Source organism: Eretmochelys imbricata, chromosome 1, assembly GCF_965152235.1.
Source record: "Eretmochelys imbricata isolate rEreImb1 chromosome 1, rEreImb1.hap1, whole genome shotgun sequence".
NCBI classification, from domain to species: Eukaryota; Metazoa; Chordata; order Testudines; family Cheloniidae; genus Eretmochelys; species Eretmochelys imbricata.
In genome coordinates, this window is record NC_135572.1 from 38,765,199 (window position 1) to 38,771,198 (window position 6,000).

Sequence of the window (6,000 nt, forward strand, 5' to 3'; positions counted from 1 at the left end):
ATTATCACTTCAACAGTCTCTGAATCCAAGTGCTTAAGTGACTTCCACCAGTTCACTGGTGTGACTTTCTTTAAAACATCATCAGCAAACATATTTACTGTATGGTTCTCCCTTAGCTCTGAAGTTTATTATAGTTGGCATTATGGAGGGATGATTGTAGGATGTCCATGTCATAGCCAACTCCTCTTCTTCAGCAGTTAAGATTTGACCCTGGTGCTGAGTATTGAGAATATTTGCAAGAAAATGAGCTGGAACTAGTGCTTGTCCCATTTGTTTTTTTAATGCTTGTAATTTAACTCTGTCACTGCATAGTTCTCTTTTTAAGATCTCACTCCGTTCCTTCCAAATTTCAACAGTGTCAGTAATAAAACAGCTATTTCCCTGCATTTTGTTCAAGGCTACAGAAATAGGCTTCAGGGTATTCAGCCTGTGTTCAACATTTCTCTTAAGCCTAATGTTGAGAACTTTGGCTCTGATGGTGCCATCTATATTTTCACGTTTTGTTCACAAACTGTCAACAGATTAGGCCAGTTCTTGATATAGTGCTCAAAACAGTCCACTACTGAGTTCCATCGCATAACTTGTGGGAGAGTTAGCTTGGTTCCTCCCACTTTTTTCAGAGCAGCTGCTTCAAAGTGGTTGTTACGGAAGTATTTTACAATTTCAACAACACTGGCCTTTATTTCTGGAACACTGAAGTCATTGCATTCACTGACACTCAGTACTACTTTAAAGGTGAAATTGTAAAAGGAAGATCTGCCTATTTCAACTATTTATTTTTTATCACAACTGCATCTAAAATTATAGTTGTTACTCTATGGTACTATCTTTTTTTTTGCTCAAACATGAGAATTCAATAATAGTCCAGAAAGAAGACAGGCCTTCAGAAAGAAGTATGAAATAAAAAAATTTACCAACCTGAAGATCCTGTATGTTCAGACATGTTCCTTTCATCATCTTCAGTGCAGCTTCCTCCTGAGAAGGAGCACTTCTCATGATGTTGTTTCACTTGGGCAACAAGGCCTTGCATTTCTTTGTTGCACTGTTTGCATTTTGCATGCATGCCTGTCTTTCCTAGAGGTAGAGGAACTTCATTAAAATATTCCAAAACTGGGTCTCTTTTACAGCCTGCTGCCATTACAGATATTTCCTTCTAGTGAGAGAATGGTATGGTAGAGCTCAAATTAATGAAGGCTACACTTAGCAAGACCTCAAGATTTTTGGAATATTCTGCTCAAACAGTTTCACTTTTGTTTTTAATGCCTGTCCCTCCCTTCTCACGTTTATCTCCAGACTTCTTCTCCTTGTCCAGATCTATTCCACCCACAACAATCTTCTATTCATTGAACTTTTTGAAACTTTGCACTTTTAGAGAGAGGTAAGGGACTGTGTGTATACAAATTTGCAGAGGGACAATAGGGCTGAGGTCTGTTATTTCTCACCTCTATATTTTATTTATTTGAAAACATTTTTGCTATTAACAAGCATGTTATCTCTGGAGACCCAAATCCACAGTTTGAGAACTGCAAAACTAAGCATCTCTGATGGTATCTTCTAGACTGAGCACTGAGTCCCAGTGGGTAGATAGAAAGATTAACCTAAATAATCTATACAGAATCCCCTGGAACCCCATAAAATTGGGTCCCTAATCCATGAACGAGTGTAACTCATTCACAAAATTTTTCTTAAACATTGTGACCACCTCTCCCCCACCCCCCACTTTTCTTCCCTGTGTTACTTAGGAGCAGGCAACACTCGCCTGGGTGCCTGATGTTGTTGACATTAAAGGAGATCCTGAGTATCCCAGTGGTGATACTGGATAAGTGGGAATCCTCTGCTGCAGTCCCTTTACTCCTAAAGGAAGTTAAAATTGGCAGTGCCTCCAGCTGGCTGGCCCCTGTACACACTCAGTCGCATGCCTTGGGAACCTCCAGGAATAAATCCCTTCAATAATAAATAAATAATAAATCCCTTCAATCCAATAATAAATCCCTTCAATAATTCAGTAATAACAACCTGGGGCATGGGTATAACTCAAATACCAATGATAAATAATATACATCCAATATACTTAAATTAAAACTAATACTCCTTTATTTAACAATTTAAAAAACAGGGTATAACAGACTCAGATTAAATGTCACTACTAATTGAAAGCCACAGGGGCAGTTGAATAAAATCAATTAACCAATATATTATACAGTGATAAATGAAACTTATCTAACTGGCATTTACACTGCCACCACGTACCTCACTCCAGAGTGTACACTCCTCTTGATTTCAGAGTCCCAGACTCTTGCTTGCGTGGGCGCGCTGGGAGATCTGCAGTTGGAGACAGCACTCTGTTGGTTCTGTGCATCAATCCAGCCAAGGCACAACTCCTCTGATGATTGGAGCTGGCTCCACCAAATGGCAGCAGCTCTGGGTCCTGGTTTGGTGGGAAGATCACTCTGCCTCTCCTCAGACTCAATCTCTGTGCTGTGCCCCTTCCCTTGCAAGTACTTTTCCAAACCAGAGTGGGGGTTACTCCCAGGCCTTCACTGCAGGCTCAACTCAGTCAGCTCTAGGCACAGCAATAGTCTCTGCCCTGACTCCAGTGAAGCCATCAACAGCCTCTGAGGCTCCCTGCTCGATCAAAGCCCCTGCAGGCTCTCAGCAGCAGCTTCTGGCTTCCTGGCAGCAGCTTTTGGTATGGACAGAGCTCCACAGCAGCAATCTCACTCCTTTCCCAAAATGGAGCCTACTGCCTGCTCTCCTGCATGAGGAAGTCCCCCAGTCTTTCCCCAAGGCATCATGGGAGTTGTCATCTCTTAGGCTAGATTACAGCACACAGGCTTTTCCCCTGTAACACTCCCAATAAAGTTCAGAGGCCCCTCTAGAAAAGGGTGCCTACAATTACATGAATATATTGTCTCATACTATAGAATTAGAATTTATAATCCCTATTCCATGATGAGGACACAAGAACAAATGGATATAAACTGGCCACCAGGAAGCTTAGACTTGAAATTAGACGAAGTTTTCTAATCATCAGAGGAGTGAAGTTTTGGAATAGCCTTCCAAGGGATGCAGTGGGAGCAAAAGATCTATCTGGCTTTAAGATTAAACTTGATAAATTTATGGAGGAGATGGTATGATGGGATAACATGATTTTGGTAATTAATTGATCTTTAAATATTCATGGTAAATAGGCCTAATGGCCTGTGATGGGATGTTAGATGGAGTGGGATCTGAGTTACCCAGGAAAGAATTTTCTGTGTATCTGGCTTGTGAATCTTGCCCATATGCTCAGGGTTTAGCTGATTGCCATATATGGGGTCAGGAAGGAATTTTCCTCCAGGGCAGATTGGAAGAGGCCCTGGAGGTTTTTTGCTTTCCTTTGTAGCATGGGTCACTTGCTGGAGGATTCTCTGCTCCTTGACGTCTTTAAACCATGATTTGAGGACTTCAGTAGCTCAGACATAGGTGAGGTTTTTCGCAGGAGTGGGTGGGTGAGATTCTGTGGCTTGTGTTGTGCAGGAGGTCAGATTAGATGATCATAATGGTCCCTTCTGACCTTAGTATCTATGAATCTATGAGACATTATAGCTCAAAGATATATCTTTATCTTTAGATAGGTTTTTTCCTCAAAAAGCATTTTATCAAAAAAATCTGATTTAAATAAAACAAATCATTGATTTTTATCCACCCTGGAAAGCAGCATGATTACATTGTTATTTTGACAAACTGCAGAATTTTGCAGGATTTTAAAATATTGTGTGCAGAATTTTTAATTTTTTGGTGCAGAATTCCTCCAGGAATAGTACAGGCACTTAGAATCGGATTTTCAGAACTGTGCAGGCGATTTGGATGGCCAGTTTCCATTAGTTTGAATGGGCATTGGGCACCCAAATCTCAGTGCCTTTGAAAATTTCCATCTTAATTAAAAATTATAGCCATAGAAAACAGATAATTCCCCAGCTACAATACTAATATTTTCAACTAGCGCTGATCAAGATCTCCATAGCAGGTGGGAGAATAAGACCTAGTTCACAGAAAACAACACAAAAGCCAGAATACATGTTGGCTATAATAGTTGTTATATGGTAAGAGGTTTAAACATGATAGGACTTCTGCTCATTTACACATGAGGACCAGCTGGTAGCACCTAACTTGGTGCTTTGGAGTCTCAGCTGTCTATAGGTCCTTACAATATGGAAAGATATGTGTGGAGACAGATTTTCCTAGGGAAAATCTATCCTCTTTGGTGTCTAATGCTCTTCACCATCTCCCTCGGGACTCCTACCAAAAGACATGAGTATCAAGACCCAGCTTCCTTTATAAATGGCCAATCATATTGTAGTGATCTTGATCTTCAGCCTCAAACAAAGTAGAAAGATAGTCAGGAACATCTCCTTCGAAAATGAGAGGTCCATCTGAGTTTTCATACCTCACAATCTGCAGAGAAACCAGAAGACATGGCCCTGCTACAAACACTCTTCCATAATCTAAATTATCCCGGATTTATTTCTTATGTAAAGGAAGGACCATTTCATAAGAACAAACTAAATGTAACAAGACCAGAATGTGAAATATCAGAAGGAAATACAGGGCCAGGTTCACCAACATGCTCTGGCTTTTGTGCCATTCTGGTGATACAAAGCAGCCATAAATTGATCTAGCCAGTTAATTGAATCAGCCAATGTTCTTCTTGAAGGGTCTCAGGCAGTGCATCCTGGAAAGACAGTCCCACCCCACCCATTATTATTATATCACAGTAGCACCATGAGGCCCCATTGTGCTAGGTGCTGTACAATCAAATATTAAGGAAATAGTCTCTGCTCTGAAGAGTTTACAGTCTAAGGAGGCAAATGATGTATGAAGGGTGGGGAGAGAGGGATACAATGAAGTAAATCAATATACATTACCAAATGATGCCAGCTCTTGTGATCATGCAGTGTGTGCATAGTAGCATGGCTCTGCCCTTTCAAGCACCTAATACCTATAGAAGAGATCAAAGGGAGTAAGGACTATGTACCCCATAAAGACTATGGGCAGCCCTAGTGCAAGGACACAAAACTGTGGGAGTCATGCACACTTGTCAGGGTTCCTTCCCCACTCTGAACTCTAGGGTACAGATGTGGGGACCTGCATGAAAGACCCCCTAAGCTTATTCTTACCAGCTTAGGTTAAAAACTTCCCCAAAGTACAAACTTTGCCTTGTCCTTGAAATGTATGCTGCTACCACCAAGCGTGTTAAACAAAGAACAGGGAAAGAGCCCACTTGGAGACGTCTTCCCCCAAAATATCCCCCCAAGCCCTACACTCACTTTCCTGGGGAAGGCTTGATAAAAATCCTGACCAATTTTTACAGGTGAACACAGACCCAAACCCTTGGATCTTAAGAACAATGAAAAATCAATCAGGTTCTTAAACAAAGAATTTTAATTAAAGAAAAGGTAAAAGAATCACCTCTGTAAAATCAGGATGGTAAATACCTTACAGGGTAATCAGATTCAAAACATAGAGAATCCCTCTAGGCAAAACCTTAAGTTACAAAAAGACACAAAAACAGGAATATACATTTCATTTGGCACAGCGTATTTTACCAGCCGTTAAACAAAAGGAATCTAATGCATTTCTATCTGGATTACTTACTAACAGAAGTTCTGAGCTGCATTCCTAATCTGTTCCCAGCAAAAGTCTCACACAGACAGACAGACAGACCTTTGTTCCCCCACTCCTCCCGATCTGAAAGTATTTTGTCTCCTCATTGGTCATTTTGGTCAGGTGCCAGCAAGGTTATCTTAGCTTCTTAACCCTTTACAGGTGAAAGGGTTTTGCCTCTGGCCAGGAGGGATTTTATAGCACTGTATACAGAAAGGTGGTTACCCTTCCCTTTATTTTTATGACAGCACTCATGCGGGGACTGACCAAAATCTAGACGGATTATAATGATACATTACTTGATGTGTAACATAAATGCTTCATCATAATAAAGGACTGGCCAGGGCCACGTCC